Source organism: Bufo bufo, chromosome 2, assembly GCF_905171765.1.
Source record: "Bufo bufo chromosome 2, aBufBuf1.1, whole genome shotgun sequence".
In the NCBI taxonomy this organism is placed as follows: Eukaryota; Metazoa; Chordata; class Amphibia; order Anura; family Bufonidae; genus Bufo; species Bufo bufo.
The window spans coordinates 426,420,317-426,448,085 of NC_053390.1; the positions used below are offsets into that span (position 1 = coordinate 426,420,317).

The window sequence follows — 27,769 nt, forward strand, 5'->3', positions numbered from 1 at the left end:
CATTGATTTTGATCATTTCAGTCATCTTGTTTACAATTAAATCAAAGAGGCACTTGTAAGTCAGACAAATATAACATAACATTTATAATGAAATAACCACAAATTTCTTTTTTTGTGCTCACATCATTATCAGTTTTATTCAACCCCCAAGTGACATTCAATCTTAGTACTTAGTACAACATCCTTTTCCAGTTATAACAGCTTTTAAACGTGAAGCATAGCTTGACACAAGTGTCTTGCAGCGATCTACGGGTATCTTCACCCATTCTTCATGGGCAAAAGCCTCCAGTTCAGTCACATAGGCTTGCGCGCTGCAACAGCTTTCTTTAAGTCCCACCAGAGGTTCTCAATCGGATTTAAGTCTGGTGACTGCGATGGCCACTTCAAAATGTTCCAGCCTTTAATCAGCAACCATGCTCTAGTGGACTTGGAGGTATGCTTGGGATCATTGTCCTATTGAAAGGTCCAACGTCTCCCAAGCCTCAGGTTTGTGATGGACTGCATCACATTTTCATCCAATATCTCCTGGTACTGAAGAGAATTCATGGTACCTTGCACACGCTGAAGCTTCCCTGTACCTGTAGAAGAAAACAGCCCCAAAGCATGATTGACCCCCCCACCATGCTTCACAGTAGGCAAGGTGTTCTTTTCTTCATAGGCCTTGTTCTTCCTCCTCCAAACATAGCGTTGATCCATGGGCCCAAACAGTTCTAATTTTGTTTCATCAGTCCACAGAACACTATCCCAAAACTTTTGTGGTTTGTCCACGTGACTTTTGGCATACTGCAGTCGACTCTTCTTATTCTTTGGAGACAGCAAGGGGGTGCGCCTGGGAGTTCTGGCATGGAGGCAGTGTGCGCCTTATTGTCTGAGCTGAAACTTCAGTACCCACATCTGACAAATCTTTTTTCAGTTCCTCAGCAGTCACACGGGGACTTTTCTCCACTTTGCACTTCAGGTAGCGCACAGCAGTCAAAGTCAGCATCTTCTTTCTGCCACGACCAGGTAGCGTTTCAACAGTGCCCTTTGCCTTGAATTTGCGAATGATGCTTTCTATGGTGTCTCTTGGTATGTTTAACATCTTTGCAATCTTCTTATAGCCATTGCCCTTCCTGTGAAGAGAAATCACCTCTTCTCTTGTCTTCCTGGACCATTCTCTTGACTTCACCATGTTTGTAAACACACCAGTAAATGTCTAGAAGGAGCTGAGTATCACAGTCCTTTTAAATCTGCCTAATTGGTGCTTATTATGCTTGATTGCTGCTCCTTGACATCCACAGGTGTTTTCAATACCTGATCGAAAACACTTGAATGAACCTCTGTTCTTAAGAGTGGTAGTCTTTAAGGGGTTGAATAATTGTGTCAATGAAGAAATCACAAAAAAAAACATTTAATACTGTATTACAAAAACAATTGATGTCATTTTAGTTGCATTTGGTTCTTTAAAAGGTCCTTGTAAGATTTCATTCTGAACACAATTGCAAATGTACACTAAATTCCCTAAAACCCTTTACAGATTGGGGGTTGAATGATTTTGAACACAACTGTAGGCACTTGCACATTATAATTAGATCTCCTCTAAGATGTCCAAACAAAAAAAAAAACTCAAGTTTGATAACCTGTCTAGGTACTGTAGTCCACCCATTCCCTTATTTACATTGTTACTCTCCTCTGCATCCACTCTAGTTCAGCCTTTTCTTTGTTATACCACAGGGGTCAAAAACTTTACACAATATTCCATGTGTGGTCTGACTAGTGATTTGTATCAAGACAAGGCAGTGACCGTATATCAAGCACTGTTCAGATATCATACTTTCAACACCCCTTGTTTGTATTTATAACAGAATCTAAAAAGTTATTCTTATGATACACTAACTTTTACTTGCCATAAAATAAAGGTGTATGAGGTTAAGTCTTATATTTAGAACATACAAGATTTTTATCTCTTTCAAATTAAATTTCTTCCCCAACACTTATTTACAGAGCAAAAGGAAAGCTTTTGTATTATGATTGATTGGACAGAAATCCGTATGACCAGCGGTTCTGTCACAAAATGACATTCATTTATTTTTCTTTATGTACTGTCACCCTTGCCGCCAGTGAATAAATGCTCAAATAAAATAAGAGATCACGCTTGTTTGCTTTGCGGTTTGATGTGGATTAGCTAAATTGAATTGTAAAACCTATTCAATATAGGACGTTTTTTCCCCTGCCATTTAAGAGCACCCTGGAAACAGAAATGGGAATAAGATATCTAGATTTTAGACTTTAGGTTAGTCACCGACCTTTCAAAAAAAGCCTCATTCACATTTCTGTGTCCATTTGACATCTGTGGAAATTCTGTCTGTGTTTCATCCATGGAGATGTTTGTGAAGAATCTGTGTTTGGTCCGTGTGTTCGTTTTTTGCCCTCCGTGTGCCAACTGTAGTCCATGGACAATGTACAGTTGAAAATTAGCATCTGTGGCATGTGTATTCTCTCAAAATGGGCTTAGCAAAAGATGTTACTTTAGCATTGGAAAGAAAGAGGCATGTTTCTCTGATAAGATACATTACAAAGTTTCTTATATTCAGCTGTACTATTCATTTATGCAAAACTTGATGAAAGGATAGTGACCATCTAAAAATAATTTGCTGATATAAAAAGGTACTTAAGTCTCATTTGGCTTAGTTTATGTGTTACAGTTGTTTCATAATAGTTTCCTCATTGTTAGTTAAGTTGCTCATAGTTTATACTGACTCTGACTTTGTAATAATGGAAAACAGCCAAGCAGCATGCACTCACTCATGTAGTGAATTTGTGTACATTTATCAGTCAACCAAAACTCTTGTCACATTAAGTAATAAAGAATTATGAATATTCTCAATGTAATGGAGGAACGGCAGCCACGCCCCTTTCACTATCTTCATAGTGCTAAGAGACACACTGGGTTGAGAGTAGCGTTGAGCGCGAATATTCGAAAAGCAAATTTTTATCACGAATATCGGCACTTCGATAATTTGCAAATATTTTGACTATAGTGCTACATATTCGTAATAACTAATATATATATATTTTTTAACACAGTACACATCAGGTGATCATCCCTCCCTTCTTCTAGCTTGTAAGCCAATGAAAAGGCTTTGTCACAGCTTAGCAACATCCCTAGCAAGCAATAGAAAAGTTGCCTAACCCACGACAGTATTTTGCGCGCATTACGCGAATAATACATTGCCAATTTTCGCAATCAAGAATATAATGAATATTCTACAAAATATTAGTGAAATATCGCAAATTAAATATTGGCCCTGTCACTCATCACTAGTTGAAAGGGAGTGGGATTGCAGCAGAGGCAGACTGGGAACTGGAAAAAATAGTAAAAGTGGCCCCATTTGTCTGGTCCAAATTGATGGAAGGCAGGGCCAGGAATGCCATATTATGGCACATTATACCACCCCAACAGAGCCAAATACCACAGTACATCACAAAATACTTCCAGCAGCACAAAATGCATCCCCAAAAACTTTCACTCGCAGGCTGTGAGGAGGGCTCAGGCGGCCCCCTGGGCATCAGCCCACCGGGAAATTTCCCTGTAAGGTCTATGGCCAATCTGCCTCTGGGTTGCAGCATTCTGTGCTGACTATAAGTGTGCTGGGTTACTATACGCTCACTGTCAGTGCTAAATACTGGCAGACCTGCGCTCTTCCCTCTGCTCAATAACTAAATGAAAAGCCTAGGGAAGAGAGCTAAACTAGCAGAGCTGCCAACGGTTAGCATTGGCAACATGTTTGTTAAGCAGGACCACATCAGAATTATGTGACATAATGATTGGAAAGGACTGGGGTAGTGACAAGAGGAAGATTGGAAGCCTCTGTATGTTACACACATGTGACTTCAGTGATCAGTAGAACTGGACTGAAGACAGACTCTCCTTAGCAATGCTCAGTTAGAGTGTTGCTGAGGAGACTCTCTGCATCATGTTTTCTATTACAAAGAAACATCTTTCACTATTAAAGTATATTACAAAGATGTTTAACTTCCCTGTCCCTGAATTATATTAAAAATAAACTGAGATGACAGTTTCAATTTAATGTATCAGCCTTATGACCACTCCTTTTTAATCTGCTGGCCATTTATTAGATGCCGTGCATCCAAATAAAATTTGCCCATTAAACAATGTGTTCCAACATTTGTAAAAACATTTAAACGTGAACAATTTACAAATTTTACTATGACTTAGACTTTACAGTGAGTGAGCAGGTGCAATGTATCTACCTAGTACAGTATGTGCAATAAATATCAATACATTAAAAAGATAATTATCAATTAAAATTTATTTGCTGTATTTATGTAGACAGTTACATTATTTTTACTTCCCTTGTTGGTTCTGCATCAGATGTTCGTACATAGTAGTATGGTTCCAATAATAACATAACCTAAAAAAAAATCTGTATTTTGGTTGGGAAAGGAGGATGTAAAGGGAATATGTAACTCCTTAAATTCCATAAAGGAATTCACACCTGCAGCGGAAGTTCCGGCAGAATCCTTAATTGCAGAAACAAGGACAAAATACCAATTCATTCATCAGTATCTTGCATGGCAGAATGCCAGAAACACTATGGATCTCATTATAGTCAATAAGATTCATCAAGAGCTGGCGGTGTCCGGCATATTCCGGATTCAGCAGTTTTCTGCTTCTATACTGGAACAGAAAACTGGCATTTTGTTTTAGATGTGAACCGAGCCTAATTGAAATGTTTGTTACAATCTCTTAAATATTTGATTAGAGATGTGTGAATCGATTCTAAATTGGATCTATGAATTTTACAAAATTTTTGGAATTTGCTTTGGACAAATCATGCCAAAACAGCGCCCCGGGCCATTTTACTGTAAAGATTGGTAGTGAAAATGAGAAGATAGAGGATCACATAACCCTGTGAGTGAGAAGCTCTGACAGGCTCAGAGGCTGACAGACAGGCTGATCAGCCAATCACAGGGCAGTATTAAGCCAGGTTATTTAGCTGTGTCTAATAAACCACAATTGCTAACAAAATTATGTTACTAGGGACATTATAGGGGCACTATAAGGAAGAGAGTTGGAGATAAAGTTTAGTAGATTTTAGAGTTTTATCAGGAACATCTTGGAATGGAGAGTGAATAAGGGACTGGTCACTGTCTCAGATATTTCAATTAGTTTTCTGGCAAGCTTTTCATTACAAAATGCTGCAAGAAACTCATATTTTTTCTGTATGCACAGCCAGACACCTTTTTTTTTCTTCCGTAAAAACTTTTTTACAGTTCATAGGCTTATTGCCAGCAAAAGGGAAAGGAGAAAGAGCAAAAATTCATAAAAACAATAAAAAAGAGAGAACGACAAGACCTTAGAGTCTCATATACCTATTTTCAGGCCAATGAGTAGAATCAATTTGGCCATGAATTAAATTTTTTCGATGAATCGGACGTGAAATAAATTTCAAGAAGTTTGCTTATCTCTAGATTAGATATTACAAATAATATTATGAAGGGTTGTAAAGATTGATAGGGGAATGCAAAGGGATTTGAAGATAAATGCCTACGAAAAGAAATGTTCAGACCTACTGAAATTAAGAGTTTAATATTTAGCATTGGGGTCTTAGGTTTGAATTTAACCAAGGTGAACATTTGCTTAGAGTACGCATGTTTTGGCCTTGTTTGGATAAGTTTCCTCAAATGCTCCGAAAAGATACTGATTGGCCTATTGGTGTCCAATGAAATTGACCGATTGTGTCTGTGTGTGCATTTAAGATAAATTTTATTATGATAATCTCTTTACAGCATTACAGATTACGTTAACATTGTCCATCAGTAGTTATTTTAACTAATTCGCTTTCATATTAATGTATGTTGAATTTTTAAATTGAAGCTAGGTTTAACATATTTGTTCCAAACTATTTCATAAGCAGGACACTGCAAACTGTTGTACCTCTTATAATAGAGGTAGATTTTCTTGAGGGTTTATTTTTATTTAGTTCTATTAATACATGTTATCAATACCAATATTTATTATATTGTATGTACTTAAAATATTTCAGTTGCAAGTTTTACTTTGAGGTTCATTATTCACTGGTAAAAATGTAGCAATGAAACAAAAATAACAGGTGATGTTTGTTGTCTTCGGTATTGTATTGCTTCACAAGATCTTGGAGCACCATTACAACAAGCTGAGTGCTAAACAACATATTTCAAATGCAACTCATTGACATACTCCCATCGGTCTGCACTGTCTTCCTTGGTGCCTGCTACATCTTAATAAACATTAAATGTTATTTAATCAGTGTGATGACTTCCAGACGCGTCCATATGTCAGAAGAAGCTATTAGGAAACTATTGTTCTCCTTTATGAAGCCATCAGAAATATAGCATGTGCTTCACTTCAATTGCAAATATCTGCCTGGTAAGGCTATCTGATATGGGGGTTACATAGTACTTAAATTGCTCAAAGGGTCTTATTTTTTCATTAACAAGTAGCAAGTGACAATTTAGCGAGTCCTCAGCACTCAAGACATTCAATTACATGAAACAATAATTGCTAAATATTTTTTGCTGTTTGCTCGTTAATGCAATCATTACTCATTCACCCCTAGAGCATTTACACTTCTGATTGCTGTTTGGTGAAAGTGGGAGGGGGGGAGATGTGCCAGCAGCTAACGACAATCTTTCAGTCAGGAAGATGTGTCCGATTAATGGAAAATGAACGATTTTATGCTTATCGCTCGTATGTTGTATGCTATTATATAAAATGATTATACGAAATTTCAAATTATAATTGCACCATCTATAGGGTGCCTATACTGCACTAGGACATGGAATGTGGTTCTGTAATTTGATAATCTTGAGTAATGAATAGGGGTACACATCATACTGCTACCAGGAGTATGCACTAGTGTTTTGTCAGTTTTTTTTTTTTTTACCTTTCACACTGTATAATAGACAGTGATAGATTTCAATTATGTACAGTATATCCATTTCTTAACTATATATTGGCCACTTATATGGCCTCCTAGTGATCAGAATGGTTAGTTTACTGTACACAATGGTGCAGCCAAGATGGCAGCTATGACGTCCATGAAGAATGGGTCTAAATCATGCTAAACATTATTTACCTACATGGATAGTGGGAACCAGTACAAGTCTTTCTTCTCATGGGGCTCTCTATGTTGTTAAATAAGCAGCCAAATGGCCACAAGTCTATTTTCTAAATATAGGGCAGAGAATCAGTAAGCACCAGATAATCCTGTTATGAGGTTGGAATGGTGGTATCAACCAACATGAGAGGGGACTCTATTTTGTTCTTTCTATGAAGCCTGCTCTTCTCTATTTTTTGCCCTGATAGAAAGTCCCAAATTAATGCATTTGTTAGGGTACTTTCCCACTGCCGTTTCTGGGTCCGCCTGTGAGATCCGTTTCAAGGCTCTCACAAGCAGCCCCAAACGGATCAGTTTAGCCCCAATGCATTCTGAATGGATAAGGATCCATTCAGAATGCATCAGTTTGGCTCCGTCCGATTGGCGATGCGGAACCAAACGGATCCGTCCTGACTTACAATGTAAGTCAATAGGGACGGATCCGTTTACATTCACACAATATGGTGCAATTGTAAACGGATCCGTCCCCCATTGACTTTCAATGTAAGTCAGGACGGATCCGTCTGACTTACACTTAGACTTTTTTTTACATAGTAATGCAGATGGATTCGTTCTGAACGGATACCAGAAGAAGCCGCGGCACTCAGAAGGATAAATTCCAATTTCTTTATTTCACCTCTTGTGGCAATGTTTCGACCAAACGGTCTTTATCAAGCACGGTGCTTGATAAAGACCGTTTGGTCGAAACGTTGCCACAAGAGGTGAAATAAAGAAATTGGAATTTATCCTTCTGAGTGCCGCGGCTTCTTCTGTTGTTACTTATCACGGGAACCCACAGACCGGGATCCAACGCTGCAGGCACCACCACGAATTGGAAAACTGGGACTCCAGTGAGTAGTGCTGACCTAACAATATTTTTGGTGATGAACGGATACCAGCGTTTGCATTATAGGTGCGGATCCGTCTGTCCACATACCAGACGGATCCGCACTTAAACGCAGGTGTGAAAGTAGCCTTATGTGCTTTGCAGCTTTTTGTGCACTGACAAGAAGTGGGACACAAAAGTAGGTTTTATAGACTCTTAACAGGCAATTTCCACATGACATAAAAATATAAAAAATACACAAATTACATTTTTTTATACTACTAGAGATTTGTAAAAAGTTGCATTTTCAACAGAACTGGGACTGTAAACATGATAATTTTCTCTATTTGGATCATTACTTTAATAGCATCTAAGTAGGCAGATGGTGAAGATGCTGCTGAGATCTCAATTGTATCTAATCAGCAGGCTTGTTTTTTTAAGAGGGAATAATGCTAAAGAAACAAAGAGGACATTGTTTTAGAAGATATTCTTCATCACTTCCTCCATTTTATCAAACGTTTTCAAAATAGAACATGCCTCCTCTGCTGGACATACACATTTAACATTAAATTCTTTATAACTCCATAGATTGCTTATAAAACCTACTTGAAGGTCATTTATAAACAAATTAAGAAGGAGACTGCCCAGTGTTGAACCCTAAGGAATTCCACGAGACACTGTCTGGCCAGCTAGAGCTACTAGTCTTTTATGCTGATTAAATTGATGTCATGGTACTGAATCTTTAAAAGCATTTAAGAATAGAATAGAAAAAAAATGTAATTACAAGTCATATACTGTAATTTGCATCTCATTGTCAATTACAGCAGTCACTTTTCCTACACAGCACGACTCACAGAGATATTTGAAAGACTACTTTGAAGAATAACAGTTTATTAAATATACGAAGAGAACATTTGACTTATGGTGGCCTTAAAGGCATTTCCACTTAATGCTCACATTAGAATAGAGGACAAATTTGAAAAAAAAAAGAAGATTAAAAATGGTATGATTTTTATTTTTTTAAGAACTTATAATGAAAACTTGCTTTCAATCTCTTTGATAATTTTCAGAATTTTTTACTTTTTGGGACACAGTGAAATAGTTCTCTTAGTTACAAGCTGATGAATATTACAAAGAGTGCCTCTAGGTAATTCATTCTGCTAAGCATTCAATGTTCCATGAAACATTTTGCAGGTTTGATAAAGTATCATGGAAAGATTGCTGGACAGAAAGAAATAAATGTAGCCAAGCTGAAGCTCTGAATTTAGTTCAATTGCTGCTAACAGAAAGCAGTTTCAAGTGAACTTACTTTTTTTTGTTAAATTCTGTGTTACTACAAAAACTTGCAAGAAATTAGACATAATGAGTAGGAGTATATGGTGGGAAATGTTTCTCCAGAATCCAAGAGAATCAAATGACATTCAGAAGTAGAATATTGTATATAAGGTGGGTCATCTAATGGCTTATATAATATAATGTATTCTGTATGTAAGCATGGAGACCCTGGAATGTAGATAAGTGGTCTTACATAATTAAAATCTCTATGGGAGCCATCACTAGGATATAATGAGGCATCACAATTGGCAGGGAAAAGATTTATCCATGCCTATTTAATTATGAAAGCAATGTTTATTAGATCCTAGACTAAGATTTTTCAAACCACCAAAAGCTCAGTAGCAATTTGAAAAATTGTAGTATGGATGTTTCCACCTATTCAAGCTCCTGTAGGTGTCACTTCTGCAGCCAAAAAAGGTCTACTCGAAAAAGGTATGAGCTCCACAAGATGTTTGACGGGGTCCTGTGATATCTGGCATGTTAGAAGCAGATCCTGTGAGTTATGAGGTGGGATCTCAATTGATCAGTCTACATATCAGTCTTATTTTTATAGCAAATCCAACAGACGTTCAATTGGATTGATGTTTGAGGATTCTTAAGGCCAAGTCAACACTTTGAATTCTTAATCTTCTTCTTTAAATTATTCTTGAGCAATTCATTGTGGCAATGTGCAGTTGCCTGCTAATACAGGCCACTGACATTAGGGAACAGTGTTGCGATGAAGGACTGTTTTTAGTCTACAACAGTGTCTAATTAGGTGGTATATGTTGGAGTAACATCCAGATGAATTCCAACATAGCAGATCATTGCGCAGAGCATCACGTTACCTCCTCCAACTTGTTTTCCCAACATAAAGGTTCCTGGTGTCATTTCTTCTTTAAATAGTTGAAAAACAGGCACCCTGCCTTCCACATTATAAAAAAGAAAATGTGATTCTTTATCCCAGACCAAATTCTTCTATTGCTCTATGTACCAGTTCTGATGCTCACTTGCACTTCCTATAACCCCATTAGCTTTTTCCTCAATTTAGCCCATGTTAGCTCTTGAGTAGGGTCAGACCAGGAGGGATATATTCTTGCTCCGCACATACATCATAAAAAACCTTTGGTACACATGACTCTTTCATAGGTTCTCCATGCGTCATTTCTTGGACCATTTTTGGTAGTGTTGACGATTAAAATTTTTGGATCCAGAGGCAGGAAACTCCCTGTATCTCAATCCCTTTATGAACTTGTGGTCAATCCTCAAAAAGTAGGCGGACTTTGTGAAAACCAAAATTTAAACTTTTTGCCACAACTAAACATTTAATACAATGTAAAAGTCTAAATGTGTGAAGTAGATTCCCACCTAAAACATGAAATTGATAATATATTTGAAAATAATGCCCTAATTTATCAAGATGGGCAAGTGCTACTCCAGTCTTGATAGAGCCTGTGCAGCCAAAGGAGGCATTTCATTTATGATGAGGCACAAGTATGATCATAAATTAATTGTCTATTCCAGTGCGCCAGACTGAAATCTACAACAGCTCGGGGCTGCCATAGATTTCAGCCATTATTCAAGTATGTTTCTTGCGATGGCTGTATAAAAATGCCAGCTGCACTTAAAAAAAAATCTCAGTGGCATTTAAAAAGTCACAAACCTGGGTTTTGTGATAAGAGAAATGTGAAAGTCTCATAATGTAAAAGAAAAACAATTACCAGACTTCAGTAACTGATTTTCTAATACATGGGCAATTTGTTATGTTTTAGATAGATATTCCAGCCTTGATATTTTATATGAATAGGAACTGAAATAGCAGCTGATATGATTTAATAGGCTGTTAGGGTACGACCACAAGGTCAGGTTTCTGTATGCAGTTTTGAAAGCCAAAACCAAGAGTGAAAAGAGGAGAAGTTGTATCTGTCCTTTAGACTTTCTCTCCTTTCATGATCCACCCATGATCTTGGCTTCCAAAACTACATGCAGATACCTTTCAGATAGATATCCCCAGGCCATAGAGGAAAGCTGCAGTCTTAGATGCCTCTGTACACTACACTTACAACTAAGCCCACGTTCACATCTGCGCTAGTTGTTTCCATTCTATTCCATTAGAGGAGCATAGCAGCAAAAATATTCGGATTCGGCACATACCTGAAACCATACCCCATTGACTATAGTGAGGCCTGTTCAGTTTCCATTCAGGTGTCCATTTTCTAGTGAAAAACAAAGTCCTTTATATGGGTAACACACACACTCTTAACTCAAATTTCTTAACTCATCGCGTTATCTTTAAACAAAAGCCTTTGAAAAGCAAATGCTTAACACATTTAGTTGCATTTAGTTTAGATAACAACATATCTCATAAAGCATGTGTGTCAACCCTGCTACATCCGTGTATATATATGTATTAAGGCATTTGCCTGGATTTGTGGGAGGGGCTGAGGTCCGCCTCCAGCCTATTTAGGGCACCCCCCTTACCTGGCTCCTGCACCGTCCGAGGTCTGAGCTTTGTCCCTCCCACCACTCCACTCATTTACAACTCATTTCTTTTATGTCTTTTTCCTTGGGTGGGCCCTCTTCTTTCTTAGGCCTACCTCGTCCTCGGTTTCGGCACACCACAACCGACTGCATTTCTTTCCCTGCTTCCCAGGGCTCTTCTCTGTACTACCGTAAGCACCTAACACAAGTATATATATATATATATATATATATATTGTGACACAGTGGGGGGTTGTGTCTGGTAAGGCAGGTATTTTCCTCCCAACATGTGCAGCAGATGGACCGTAGTTTGAGTGCCGTTCTGGGTTTTGTGTCGTGCTAGAGGGATGAGAGCCGCATGCTGGGGAAACTGGGGTGTGTGAATTAACACCAAGACTGCAAAATTACATGCTGTTTACTGCAATTGTCTCAAGTGTGGATAAACACTGACGTTTTGAGTTAAGAACTTGTATTTTGCCTCTGTACTGCGCCCGCTTACTGTATCTACCAGAGCGAAACCCCACAATTGGGGTAAACACAAATATTTTGGGTTTCTGCATTTTTCAGGCACGGTTGCATGTCGTACATTAAACCAGCTGTATTACAACCAGTGCCCCAAGACAAAATCGAGGCTATTGTGAAGGCCCTCATGGAGGCTAATCTGCAGCTACAAGAGACAAACCTGCAGCAACGCAAGGCTAATAAGCAGCAGCAGGAAACTAACCAGATGCTGCTACAACATGTGATGGCGTTGCAGACAGCAGGAGCAACCCCGAGCGTCCACGATGCCCGGAAAGCAGTCTGTGCCACGATTCCTAAGATGACCCCTGCAGACGACATCGAAACCTACCTGGCAATGTATGAAAAAAGTGACCAGGGAAAAGCAACCCCGTGACCAGTGGGCTGAGGTCGTTGCTCTATTCCTGGCATCCGATTCCCAGCTGGTGTATTTTGACTTGACAGACTATTAAGCGGCTGACTACCAAAAAGTAAAGGGTGAGATTTTGGCAAGACTGGGAGTGAATGGGTTGGTCCGGGCCCAGCGGGTACACCAGTGGGAGTTTAAGCCAGCTGAGCCTGCGAGGACCCAGTATTATGACTTACTCCATCTATCGATGTGCTGAGTCCCATGGCTATGCTGGATAGACTATTGGCTGATATGTTCTTTTCCACCCCCTCTCCATCACTGTATCGGCCAGGTGTCTTCTGGCAACGCCCTAGAAATGGTGGACCTGGTGGAGTAATACGAGGCTACAAAGACTGTTACAAGGGGTTCTTTTGTGAGGGGGGCAGTCAAACCCCGTAAATCTCCATCCCAGACCCAGCGACTTGTACCAACCAAACCCACCCGGGATGTACCCTCTATGGACCTGGCTCCGATAGTCTGCTGGCAGTGTCAGGAGCCAGGCCATGTAAGAGCTGACTGTCCCCATCAGGTGGAACCCATGGATACTAACTATGGCTACCGTCAGTCGCTATATGCCAGAAAGCTGTGTGCAGCATGTACCCCAAAAACTCTAAACCACCTATGCCAGGTGGAGGTAGGAGACACTCGAGCGGAGGCTCTGCTGGACTTAGGGAGTCTGGTTACCCTAGTAAGGGCTCCCCTTGTACGGTCAGCAGAGTATACTGGCCGGAAAGTCGGGGTCATGTGCATACATAGAGAGTTAGACTATCCCACCACACTAGTGTCTCTAACCACAGGGGCTGGCAGATGGACTCATGAAGTGGCAGTTGCCCCAAATTTACACTACAAACTTATAATATGGAGAGACTTCCTGGGCTTCCCGACACTGTGGCCTTCTATGAGAGTGACTGATACCCATGAGACAGGGGTAACCCTAGCAGAGTGGCCCGGCTCAGGGGGGAGACTAGAACTCTGGGAACCTGAGACTGAAGGGCCAGCGGTATGGGTGACTGCCACTTTGAAGGTAGAGGGGTGGAAAACCCTGCTAAGTGTGATGGTGGGAAATGTGGAGAACTTGCTGCCAGGTTCTGAATTGGCAGACCTCAATGTCTCCGGGGATAATTTTGGTACCGCCCAACGTCGGGACCCAACCCTATCCCACGCCTGGGAAAATGTGTTAATAGTAGATGGTGAACCACAACAACCTGGGGCAGAGTCAGTGTTTCCCCGTTCTGTGGTTCATCAGGATATGTTGTATCAGGTAAACCAACTACAGGGTGAGCCTATTGAACAGTTGGTGGTCCCCAAGGCTTATCGCAAGCCTTTGTTAGATCTAGCCCACCAACATGTTCTTGGGGGTCACCTGGAGCTGCAGAAAACTCAGGATCATATTCTACAGATGTTTTACTGGCCCAGCATATTCAAAGTAGTGGAAGAGTTTTGTAAGTCTTGCCCGACCTGCCAGATAACTAACCCCCAGCCTCATTTCCGTAGTCCCCTAGTACCTCCCCCCGATTATCGAAGTACCGTTTGACTGAATAGCTATGGACCTCATAGGCCCAGTACCAAAGTCCGTCAGAGGGCATCAACACATCTTAATCATTCTAGACTACGCCACTCGGTACACGGAGGCGGTGCCACTGTGACATACCTCGGCTAAACTCATAGCTAAGGAGTAAATGGAAATGTTTTCCCAAGTAGGGCTACCTAAAGAGCTTCTGACCGACCAAGGGACCCCTTTTATATCCAAGGTGATAAGGGAACTCTGTAAGTTGCTGCACATAAAACAACTACGGATGTCCATTTACCATCCGCAATCGGACGGTCTAATAGAACGGTTTAACCAAACATTAAAAAATATGTTGAAAAAGGTAATGTCTAAAGATGGGAAGGACTGGGAGCTCCTTCTGCTTTATTTAATGTTCGCTGTGTGAGATGTACCCCAGGCCTCTACTGGGTCTCGCCCTTCAAACTGCTATATGGCAGACACCCTCGCGGTCTCTTGAATGTGGCCAAAGAGGCGTGGGAACAACAACCCACTCCACATAAAAGTGTCATTGAGTACGTTACCCAGATGCAAGATCGGATAGAGACAGTGTTGCCTCTTGTTAGGGAGCATATGGAGGCAGCTCAGCGAGCCTAGAAATGGGTCTATAATTGGCAGGCTCGGGTCCGGATCTTTAACCCAGGTGATCGTCTTTTCGTTCTGGTGCCGACCGTGGACAGTAAGTTTCTAGCTAGGTGGCAGGGGCCCTACAAGGTACACCAGCCAGGACGGCGAAAGCCAAAGCAGGTTTAATAGTGTGAATTTATTCAAACCGTGGAAAGATAGGGAAACCTGTACAGATGACAGCCCACGGCCGGGTTTTCTAGGAGAAGAGGTACCAGCCCCTCTGTCTGATGCAAGAGAGGCGGCTGCCACAGTAAAAATTGCTGACAGCCTCTTCTCTAAACATACTCAGGAAGCCAGGGAGTTCGTTAGTCAGAACACGGATGTGTTTCCGGATCTCCCTGGACGCACTTCTATAATCCAATATGACATTGTCACTGAGCCTCCGGCAAAAGTCTGATTAAAACCATACCGGGTACCCGAGGCTCAGCGAAAAGCCATCTCGGAGGAAGGGCAGCTAACGACTTTCGAAAACTTAACGAGGTTTCCAAATTCGATGCGTATCCCATGCCCCGGGTGGATGAGCTCATTGAGAGGTTAGGACAAGCCTGTTTTTTTTTCTGTTTTGGACCTCACAAAAGGGTACTGGCAGGTGCCCTTAATAGAGGCTGCCAAAGAGAAAACTGCCTTCATCACGCCTGAGGGGCTGTATCAGTACAAGGTGCTACCCTTTGGTCTGCATGGCACCCCCGCCACTTTTCAGCAACTAATGGACATTGTGCTTCGTCCACCTTGTCGGTACGCTTCGGCTTACCTGGATGATATTGTCATACACAGTACCGACTGGGAAAGTCAACCTACCCAAAATGCAGGCTATAGTGGACTCCCTTCGGAAAGCTGGCCTAACCGCTAACCCAAAAAATGTGCAATAGGGTTAGAAGAGACTAAGTACCTGGGGTATGTCATTGAGCGCGGAGTCATCAAACCCCAAGTTAACAAAATAGAGGCGATACGGAATTGGCCCTGACCTCTCACCACTAGGCAAATAAAGTCATTCCTGGGAATGGTGGGCTATTACATGAGATTTGTTCCCCACTTTGCTACTCCAGCCGTGCCCTTGACAGGGCTCTTGAAGGGATGAAAATCAGTGATGGTTCGCTGGGATGATTAGGCGGAAGAGGCTTTTGCCGCTTTGAAGTCGGCCCTGTGTGGGTCATCAGTTTTGGTGACGCCCGACTTCAAGAGGGAGTTCGTGGTAAAGACGGATGTCTCTGAGGTAGGCCTCGGTGCTGTACTGTCTCAGGAGGTCAATGGGGAGGAGCATCCCTTTGTCTTCCTAAGCACACCCCAGCTGAAACCAGGTACAGTATAGTGGAGAGATAGTGCCTGGCTATCAAGTGGGCACTCGAGTCTCTCCGCTACTATTTGTTGGGGAGAAAGTTCTGCCTGGTGACCGACCTCTCCCCTCTCAAGTGGATTAGCCAGACCAAAGACAGGAATGCCCGGGTCACCAAATGGTTTTTGTCTCTGCAGAACTTTAAGTTCTTGGTAGTACACAGAGCAGGCCGGTTGCAGGCTCAGCAGATATGTCTCTGTTTTTGGGATCTAAGGCTTTGTGACGTGCTGGAGGGATGAGAGCCGCATGCTGGGGAAACAGACCCCCTAAAGCCTGCTGTGGACTATTGAAGGCAAAACTGCCAGCAAGTTGACTTGTTATATGAACTTTCCATTGTGTGAATTAACACCAAGACTGCAAAGTTACGTGCTGTTTTCTGCAATTGCCTCGAGTGTGAATAAACACTGGTGTTTTGAGCTAAGAACTTGTATTTTGCCTCTGTACTGCGCCCGCTTACCCTATCTACCAGAGCAAAACCCCACTATATATATATACAGTGGATATTAAAAGTCTACACACCCCTGTTAAAATGTCAGGTTTCTGTGCTGTAAAAAAACGAGACAAAGATAAATCATTTCAGAATCGTTTCCACCTTTAATGTGACCTATAAACTGTACCAATCAATTAAAAAGCAAACTGAAATCATTTAGGTGGAGGGAAGAAAAAAAATAATAATAATAATGTGGTTGCATAAGTGTGCACACCCTCTTATAACTGGGGGTGTAGCTGTGTTCAGTATTAAGAAATCACATTCAAAATAATGTTAAATAGGAGTCAGCATACACCTGCCATCATTTAAAGTGCCTCTGTTTAACCTCAAATAAAGTTCAGCTGCATTAGTTGGTCTTTCCTGACATTTTCTTAGTCACATCCCACAGCAAAAGCCATGGTCTACAATGAGCTTCCAAAGCATCAGAGGGACCTCATTGTTAAAAGGTATCAGTCAGGAGAAGGGTACAAAAGAATTTCCAAAGCATTAGATATACCATGGAACACAATGAAGTCAGTCATCATCAAGTGGAGAAAATATGGCACAGCAGTAACTTTACCAAGATCTGGAAGTCCCTCCAAAATTGATGAAAAGACGAGAAGAAAACTAGTCTGGGAGTCTACCAAGAGCCTACAGAAACATTAAAGGAGCTGCAGAAATATCTAGCAAGTATTGGCTGTGTGGTACATGTGATAACAATCTCCCGTATTCTTCATATGTCTGGGCTATGGGGTAGAGTGGCAAGATGAAAGCCTTTTCTTACGAAGATAAACATCCAAGCCAGGCATTTTGCAAAAACACATCTGAAGTCTCCCAAAAGCATGTGGGAAAAGGTGTTATGGTCTGATGAAACCAAGGTTGAACTTTTTGGCCATAATTCCAAAAGATATGTTTGGGGCAAAAACAACACTGCACATCACCAAAAGAACGCCATACCCACAGTAAAGCATCTTGCTTTGGGGCTGTTTTTCTTCAGCTGGAACTGGGGCCTTAGTTAAGCTAGAGGGAATTATGAACAGTTCCAAATACCAGTCAATATTGGCACAAAACCTTCAGCCTTCTGCTAGAAAGCTGAACATGAAGAGGAACTTCATCTTTCAGCATGACAATGACCCAAAGCATACATCCAAATCAACAAAAGAATGGCTTCACCAGAAGAAGATCAAAGTTTCGCAATGGCCCAGCCAGAGCCCAGACCTGAATCCGATTGAAAATCTGTGGGGTGATCTAAAGAGGGCTGTGCACAGGAGATGCCCTTGCAACCTAAAAGATTTGGAGGGTTTTTGCAAAGAAGAGTGGGCAAATGTAGCCAAGTCAAAATGTGCCATGCTGATAGACTCATACCCAAAAAGACTGAGTGCTGTAATAAAATCAAAAGGTGCTTCAACAAAGTATTAGTTTAAGGGTGTGCACACTTATGCAACCATATTTTTTTATTTTTATATTTTTTCTTCCCTCTACCCAAAAGATTTCAGTTTGTTTTTAAATTGAGTTGTACAGTTTATAGGTCACATTAAAGGTGGAGAAAGTTCTGAAATGATTTATCTTTGTCTCATTTTTTTTTACATGACAGAAACCTGACAGGGGTGTGTAGATTTTGTATATCCACTGTGTATATATATATATATATATATATATATATATATATATAATCAGAAGCAAGATTATCTACATATCTACATTTCAAAAGTAAAAGATAATAGATTTTCAAACTGGGAAAATATTATTTGAATCTTGCAAAGAGAAAAAAAAATCATAAGATATAAACTTGCAAATGGAATTAATGGAATATTAATTAACACCTTATCACATTCTTCCCTGAGGTGCTAAAGGGGTTGTCTCATCATGGACAATGGGGGCATATCGCTAGGATATGCCCCCTTTGTCTTATAGGTGCGGGTCCCACGGCTAGGACCCACAACTATATCGAGAACAGAGCCTCGCAAGGTGGTGGCTGGTGGGCTCCGGTCCGGCCACCACCAAGCCGGCTCCCCATAGAAATGAATAAGAGCATAATGCGCATGTGTGGCCCTCGCTCCCATTAATTTCTATGGGGCCAATGGAAATAGCCGAGCCAGCTCTGCTATTTTCATCGGCCTCATAGAAAATGAACGGAGGGCGGCTGCGCATGTGCAGTGCGCCCTCCTTCACTTGTGGGGCTCCGGTCTCGATATAGGTGTGGGACCTGCACCTATAGACAATGGGTGCATATCCTACCGATATGCCCCAATTGTCTGTCATTATACAACCCCTTTAAGGCTGCCTGTACACAATCAGGTTTTGATAAGCTTTTCGGTTCTGAAGCTAAAACCAGGCGTGGGTTAACAAAGAGGAGAAGTAGAACCTTACAATCCCTTTATAATCCACACCTGGTTTTGGCTTCAAAACTGCATCTGAAAACCATTTCAAAACCTGACCTTGAATGGGCAGCCTTAATGGATTATCATAATTAAGGTGTAAATTGTGAAATATGATTACTTTGATTACGGGCAGAATGTAAACTTTCTTTTGAATTTTAGTGCTTTATATGCAATTAATATAATATTTAGATGATATGATATGTAATTTACATTTACAGCTTTCTCTTCAGATAAGGTTAGGTTAAGAACATTTATCTATGTTATTGTAAATTATAGGGATTCAAATATATTAGAAGTCTTTTTTACATTTCAAAGTGTGACAAATCAAAATTTTGAAATGCTATTTAAAGGGAACCTGTCATCTGGATTTTGGGTATAGAGCTGAGGACATGGCCGCTAGCACATCCGCAATACCCAGTCCCCATAGCTCTGTGTGCTTTTATTGTGTAAAAAAAACGATTTGATACATATGAAAATTAACATAAAAGAGTCATATCTTACTTGTGTGACCAGAGAAGAGTCATATTTTCAAGCTCTGACTCATCTCAGGTTAATTTGCATATGTATAAAATAGTCTTTTTACACAATAAAAGCACACAGAGCTATGGGAACTGGGTATTGCGGATGTGCTAGCGGCCATCTAGCACCTCATGTCCTCAGCTCTATTCCCAAAATCCAGGTGACAGGTTCCCTTTACGGTATGTACGCAGTCAGTGTCAGTGATTACCATCAGTTATTGTGAGCCAGAAAGCCAGGTGCAGGTCTAAACACAGAACAGGCACAAATCTTCCCATTATACTTTATCTCTGTGTAGACTCATTCCTGGTTTTGGTCCAAAATTACTGATGGAAATCACCAATCAAACACTGCGTGAAAGCAGCCTTAAATTATAAACTAGAATAATCATAAAAGGCAATAAGTACATGCAGGTAAACCACTTCCAGACCGGGCCATTTACCTCCTTACGGACCAGGCCTAATTTTGCAACTCTGACATGTGTCACTTTATGTGGTAATAACTTTGGAATGCTTTTACTTATTCAAGCCATTCAGAGATTGTATTTTTTTAAAGACGTTAGAAGGCTTAGAATTTTAGAAACAATTCTTAAAATTTTTAAGAATGTTTCCAAAACTCATTTTTTAAGGACCAGTTCAGGTCTGAAGTCACTTTGTAGGGCTTACGCAGTGGAAACCACCCATAAATGACCCCATTGTAAAAACTACACCCCTAAAGTTACTCAAAACTGATTTTACAAACTCTGTTAACCCCTTAGGTGTTCCGCAAGAATAAAAGGAAAATGGAGATGAAATTTCAAAATTTAACTTTTTTGTCAGAATCCCCACTTTGAGGGTTAACAGCCAAACAAACTTTATATTTTTTACCCTGATTCTGTGGATTACATAAATACCCCACATGTGGATGTAAACTGATGTAAGGGCACACGGCAGGGCGCAGAAGAAATGGAGCGCCATATGGTTTTTGGAAGGCAGATTTTGCTGAACTGGTTATTAGTAGTGATGTCCCGAACTATTCGCCGGCGAACAGTTCCCGGCGAACATAGCTTTTTCGCGTTCGCCGCGGCGGGCGAACATATGTATACATCATCATTGAGCAAACTTTGAACCTGTACCTCACAGTCAGCAGACACATTCCAGCCAATCAGCATACCCTCCCTCCCAGACCCTCCCACCTCCTATCAAAAAGCAAGGACAGCATCCATCTTGGATTCATTCTGAAGCTGCAGTGTCACAAATTTGACTAAGTTGTAATCGCAATGCGATTAATACAGGTTATATTAATCGCATTGCGAATTCAACTTAGAGCTGGGTTCCTAATGGTTGTATTGCTAGAATTGACGAATATAACAAATATAGCACTATATTCTCAATCTTTGTTATATTCTAGCAATACAACCATTAGGAACCCAGCTCTAAGTTGAATTCGCAATGCGATTACTATAACCTGTATTAATCGCATTGCGATTACAACTTAGATCTGAGTTCCTAATGGTTGTATTGCTAGAATTGACGAATATAACGAATATAGCACTATATTCTCAATCTTCGTTATATTCTAGCAATACGACCATTAGGAACCCAGCTCTAAGTTGAATTCGCAATGCGATTAATGCAGGTTATATTAATCGCATTGCGAATTCAACTTACAACACTCTGCGTCAACTACGTAATTTTCCATGGGAGTTTTGCAATGGATCCCCCTCCGGCATACCATAGTCCAGGTGTTCAGTACCCTTGAAACAACTTTTCCATTACTATTGTGGCCAGAAAGAGTCCCTGTGGGTTTTAAAATTCGCCTGCCTATTGAAGTCTGGGGCGGTTCGCCTGGTTCGCCCGTTCGGGAACATTCGCGGAAGTTCGCGTTCGCCGTTCGCGAACAGGAAATTTTATGTTCGCGACATCTCTAGTTATTAGATGCCATGTCTCATTTAAAACCCCCCTGATTCACCCTTACAGTAGAAACTACCCAAAATGTAACCCATTTTGGAAACTAGGGTTTAAGGTTTTATTGGTACTATTTTGGGGAACATATGATTTTTAGTTGCTCTATATTATGTTTTTTGTGAGGCAAGGTAACCAAAAAATTGCACTGTTTTTATTTTTTACAACATTCATCTGACAGGATAGATCATGTGCTATTTTTATAGAGCAGGTTGTTACGGACGCAATGATATCAAATATGTCTACTTTATTTGTTTCAGTTTTACATAATAAAGCATTTTTGGAAAAAAAAAGTTTTTGTGTCTCCATTTTCTGTACGCAATATTTATTTTTATTTTTGTGCCAATCATCTTGTGCAGGGGCTTGTTTTTTGCAGGAAGAGTTTATGTTTTTATTGGTACCATTTTTGGGTACATATGATTTTTTGATCATTCATTATTATACTTTATGGGGCAAGGTGACCCAAAAATTGGTTGTTTTAACACAGTTTTTATGTATTTATTTTTACAGTGTTCACCTGAGGGGTTAAGTCATGTTACATTTTTATAGAGCAGATCGCTACGGAAGAGGCAATACCTAATATGTATACTTTTTCTTATTTATTTAAGTTTGACACAATAATAGCATTTTGAAACCCCAAAAAATGATGTTTTAGGCCCATTTCACACGAGCGTGACGGATTAGGTCCCAATGCGTTCAGGGTGCGTTCAGTGAAACTCGCACTATTTTGCAAGCAAGTTCAGTCAGTTTTGTCTGCAATTGCGTTCAGTTGTTCAGTTTTTTCCGTGCGGGTGCAATGCGTTTTGATGCGTTTTTCACGCGCGTGATAAAAAACTGAAGGTTTACAAACAACATCTCTTAGCAACCATCAGTGAAAAACGCATCGCATCCGCACTTCCTCGCAGATGCAATGCGTTTTCACGCAGCCCCATTCAATTCTATGGGGCCAGGGCTGCGTGAAAAATGCAGAATATAGAGCATGCTGTGATTTTCACGCAACGCAGAACTGATGCGTGAAAAACAACGCTCATGTACACAGACCCATTGAAATGAATGGGTCAGGATTCAGTGCGGGTGATATGCGTTCACGTCACGCATTGCACCCGCGCGGAAAACTCGCTCGTGTGAAAGGGACCTTAGTGTCTCCACAGTCTGAGAGCCAAAGCTTTTTTATTTTTGACCAATTGTCTTAGTTAGGCCTCTTTCACACGAGCATGACGGATTAGGACCATTTTGTAAGCAAGTTCAGTCAGTTTTGTCTGCAATTGCATTCAGTTGTTCAGTTTTTTCCACGCGGGTGCAATGTATTTTGATGTGTTTTTTACACGCTTGATAAAAAGCTGAAGGTTTACAAACAACATCTCCTAGCAATCATCATTGAAAAAGGCATGGCATCCGCACTGGCTTCCGGATACAATGCGTTTTTCATTGAAGCCCTATTCACTTCTATGGGGCTAGGGCTGCGTGAAAAACGCAGAATATAGAACATGCTGCGTTTTTAACGCTCATGTACACAGACCCATTGAAATGAATAGGTCAGGATTCAGTGCGGGTGCTATGCATTCACGTCACGCTGAAAACTCGCTCGTGTGAAAGAGGCCTTAGGGCCAAATTTTTTGCAGGATGAGGTGACGGTTTGATTGGTTCTATTTTGTGGGGCATACACCTTTTTGATCGCTTGGTGTTGCACTTATGTGATGTTAGGTGACAAAAAAATAGCTTTTTGGCACAGTTTTTATTTTATTTTTATTACGGTGTTCACGTGAGGGGTTAGGTCATGTGGTATTTTTATAGAGCTGGTTGTTACGGATGCGGCGATACCTAATATGTATACTTTTTTTATTTAGTTCACTTTAACACAATAATAGTATTTTTGAAACAAAAAATTATGCTTTACAGGTGAAACTCAAAAACTTAGAATATCGTGCAAAAGTCCATTTATTTCAGTAATGCAAATTAAAAGGAATTGCATTAATGCAGCTTAAAATTCGAATTTTGTGAAAAGGTACAATATTCTAGGCTCAAAGTGTCACACTCTAGTCGGCTAATTAATCCATAGCCCCTGAGCAAAGGGGACCTCAAAATTGTGACTTTGGGGTTTCATAAGCTGTAAGCCATAATCATCCAAATTATAACTTTATTTAGGTTTGAAATATCTCGCTTTGCATGTAATGAGTCTATCTCATATGTTAGTTTCACCTTTTAAGTTGCATTACTGAAATAAATGAACTTTGCACAATATTAAAATTTTTCGAGTTTCATCTGTAATGTCTCCACGTTCTGGGAGCTATAGGTTTTTTTTTTTGTTTTTTAGCGATTTTCTTATGTAGGGGCTCATTTTTTGTGGGATGAGGTGATGGTTTTATTGTTACCATTTTGTGAGACATATGCCTTTTTGATCACTTGGTGTTACATTTTTTGTGATGTAAGGTGACAAAAATAGCTTTTTTTTACACTTTTTTTATGTTGTTCATCGGACGGGGTGGATCATGTAATATATTTATAGAGCCGGCCGTCATGGACGCGTAAATACCAAATATGTCTATTTATTTATTTTTCTATATTTTTTTCATTTATTTTTTATTACTTAATTGGGGAATTAGTTTTTTTTACATGTAAAACCTTTTTTTTTATTTTTTTTTATAAAATACTTTATGCACTCTCCCGACCCTGGCGGTCACATGACTACTGGGTAGAGACAGGAAGCGCATAGCTCAACCAGCGCTGTGTATACAGCAATCTAGAAGGTAGGGACACCTGGGAACTGTCCCTGCCTTCCCTCTGGGTTGCCCTGCTGTCACTAACAGTGGGCCCCCCACTCGGCAGCTGCACGATTAGTGTGTAGCTGCCATCTCTGAAAGGACGTTTTAGAACTTCCATTTAGAGATAAACAACCGCCCATAGGATGTTTATATCCTATGGGCGGTCGGGAAGTGGTTAAGTAATGATTGTCAGCATAGGCTGTTTCAGACATACTATGGCATCATTTGTGGGAAAAAATATTTTTGTGCAGCATTTTTCTGGTATTTTTCCCTTTAAAAAAAAACACTGCAGCCAGATGTCAGCTCTAAGTCAATAGGAAAATATAAAATAGTGTAATGTTTGTAACCTTTTTCTTCACTTTGGCATATTTTTGGGTCAGTATTTTCTCTATAGGACTTGTGTGTGGCAAGAATTGCATGCTACCAAGTTAGCCAGAAAAAATGATGTGAAGTTGAATACCTTTGCGTTAATAAATACAAAGGGAATAATAACGTTATAGGCTAACCAGTAAAACATACTACAAGCTTTCAGAGCACAAAGGCTCCTTCGTCAGGCTGAATTAGGCTGCGTTCACATGGGCGAGATTTCCGCGCGGGTGCAATGGGGTAGGTGAACGCATTGCACCCGCACTGAATCCGGCCCCATTCATTTCAATGGGGCTGTTCAAATGAGCGATGATTTTCACGCATCACTTGTGCGTTGCGTGAAAATCGCAGCATGCTCTATAATCTGCGTTTCTCACCCAACGCAGGCCCCATAGAAGTGAATGGGGTTGCGTGAAAATCGCAAGCATCCGCAAGCAAGTGCGGATGCGGTGCGATTTTCACGCATGGTTGCTAGGTGACAGTCTATTCACTGTAGTATTTTCCCTTATAACATGGTTATAAGGGAAAATAATAGCATTCTGAAAACAGAATGCATAGTAAAATAGCGCTGGAGGGGTTAAAAAAAATAAACAAAATAACTCACCTTCTCCTCTTGATCGCAAAGTTCCCGGTCTCTTCTTTACTTCTTTAATGATGAGTTGTGGGCTAAAGGACCTTTGGTGACGTCAGATCACATGCTCCAATCACATGGTCCATCACTGTTAACTCACCTTCTCCTCTTGTTCGCGAAGTTCCCGGTATGATGAGTTGCTCCAATCACATGGTCCATCACTGTTAACTCACCTTCTCCTCTTGTTCGCGAAGTTCCCGGTATGATGAGTTGTGGGCTAAAGGACCTTTGGTGACGTCAGATCACATGCTCCAATCACATGGTACATCACCACAGTGATGGACCATGTGATTGGAGCATGTGATCTGACGTCACCAAAGGTCCTTTAGCCCACAACTCATCATACCGGGAACTTCGCGAACAAGAGGAGAAGGTGAGTTAATTTTTTTATTTTTTTTAACCCCTCCAGCGCTATTTTACTAAGCATTCTGTATTCAGTATGCTATTATTTTCCCTTATAACCATGTTATAAGGGAAAATAATACAATCTACACTACAACTAACCCAAACCTGAACTTCTGTGAAGAAGTTCGGGTCTGGGTACCACAGTGGGTTTTTTATCACGCATGTGCAGAACACATTGCACCCGCGCGATAAAAACTGAACATCGGAACGCAATCGCAGTCAAAACTGACTGCAATTGCATTTCTACTCGCGCGGGTTTGCCGCAACACACCGGGACGCATCCGGACCTAATCCTGAGGAACAGGCACAACTCTTATAGGATGTTACAGAAAAACATGCACATGAGGGGATGCATAATTAAGATAAGGCCAAGCAACAAGCGGACATGGTCAGCGTAGGCAATGTAGATTAGGGATTGGGAGTCAAACTTAGGCTACTTTCACACTTGCGTTCGGAGCGGATACGTCTGGTGTCTGCACAGACGGATCCGCTCCTATAATGCAAATGATGGTATCCGTTCAGAACAGATCCGTCTGCATTATATTTCAGAAAAAAATCTAAGTCTAAAAGTTAGTCAGATGGATCCGTCCTGACTTTACATTGAAAGTCAATGGGGGACAGATCCGTTTAAAATTGCACCATATTGTGTCAACTTCAAACTGATCCGTCCCCAGTGACTTACATTGTAAGTCTGGACGGATCCGTTTGGCTCCGCACGGCCAGGTGGACACCCGAACACTGCAAGCTGCGTTCGGGTGTCTGCCTGCTGAGCGGAACGGAGGCCAAGCGGTGCCAGACTGATGCATTCTGAGCGGATCCGCGTCCACTCAGAATGCATTGGGGCTGTACGGATCAGTTCGGGGCCGCTTGTGAGACCCTTCAAACGGAACTCACAAGCGGAACCCCGAACACAAGTGTAAAAGTAGCCTTAGGCCTCATGCACACGACTGTTGTTGGGTTCCGTGTCCGTTGTTCCGTTTTTTGTGCGGACCCATTGAAAACTCAGAAAATGCACCGTTTGTCATCCGCGTCCGTGATCCGTGTTTCCAGTCCGTCAAAAAAATATGACCTGTCCTATTTTTTTGACGAACAACGGTTCAAAGACCCATTCAAGTCAATGGGTCTGTGAAAAAACACAGAGGCACACAAGATTGTCATCCGCGTCCGTGATCCGTGTCTGTTTTTTTCCTATCATTTTCAAGGCATTTTCCTATCATTTTTATTTTTTTTTCACTTTTCTTGTCTGGTGATCCTCCAAAAATCAAGGAAGACACACGGAAGAAAAAACGGACACGGATCACGGAACAACAGAACCCCGTTTGGCGGACCGTGAAAAAATACTGTTGTGTGCATGAGGCCTTTGGGTCAATTTTGGCTAAACAGTGGGCCATAAGACTAGGGGTTTATTGACTGGAATGTAGTCATGATTTTAAACTCTCATGTTTTCCTGTCTCTATCATTCTTAAAATTCCCTTTGAGAATTAAAACCTTTAAGTCATCCATGAAGTGTCCTGGTCCAGAGAAATGGATTCCCACAGTTGTGGTTTATTTTGAATCTGTGCAAGTTTAATCTAGATCGCAGTTTCTGTACAGTCTCCCCAATATAAATACCTCTATTAGGACACATTGTACAGAGTATCATGTACACCACATTGGAACATTCATATGAGAAGGTGTTGGGTATACGGACTGTATTTGTGGATAAGACATGTGTGCAGGAAGGTTGCATGGAAAAGTGCCCGTCTGTGATGGTGATGAGAGGGCCCTCCTGACAAGTTTAATGGTTTAATTCCAGAAGATGTAGGACTAAAAACACGTATGGAGGATGTCCAGAGTGTTTCAATGGATAGGACAAACTACAGTACTAACTTAATTGTCTGAGATGTACGTGTATATCCCTATGTCTTTAGGATACCATTGGTTGTTTTCTGTGCTTGTTTATGGCAGGAAATACCTAAAATAGTATCTGCTGTAAGAATATGCTCTTAATAACAATGAATTTTGAAAAGCTCCTTACCACCCTGTTTTCAATGTTAGCACTTATAAAAACTGCACAAACTTCAAGTATTTGTCATATACTTATTTTGCAAGCATTTTTGTTGGCAATTTTATCTTTAACA

General features: G+C 40.7%; 1 protein-coding gene across 1 annotated transcript in view; it reads left to right on the forward strand.

Moving 5' to 3' along the window:
• CPLX1 (complexin 1) overlaps positions 1 to 27,769 on the forward strand; it is a 249,378-nt gene that overhangs the window by 86,053 nt on the left and 135,556 nt on the right. The window lies entirely within an intron of this gene.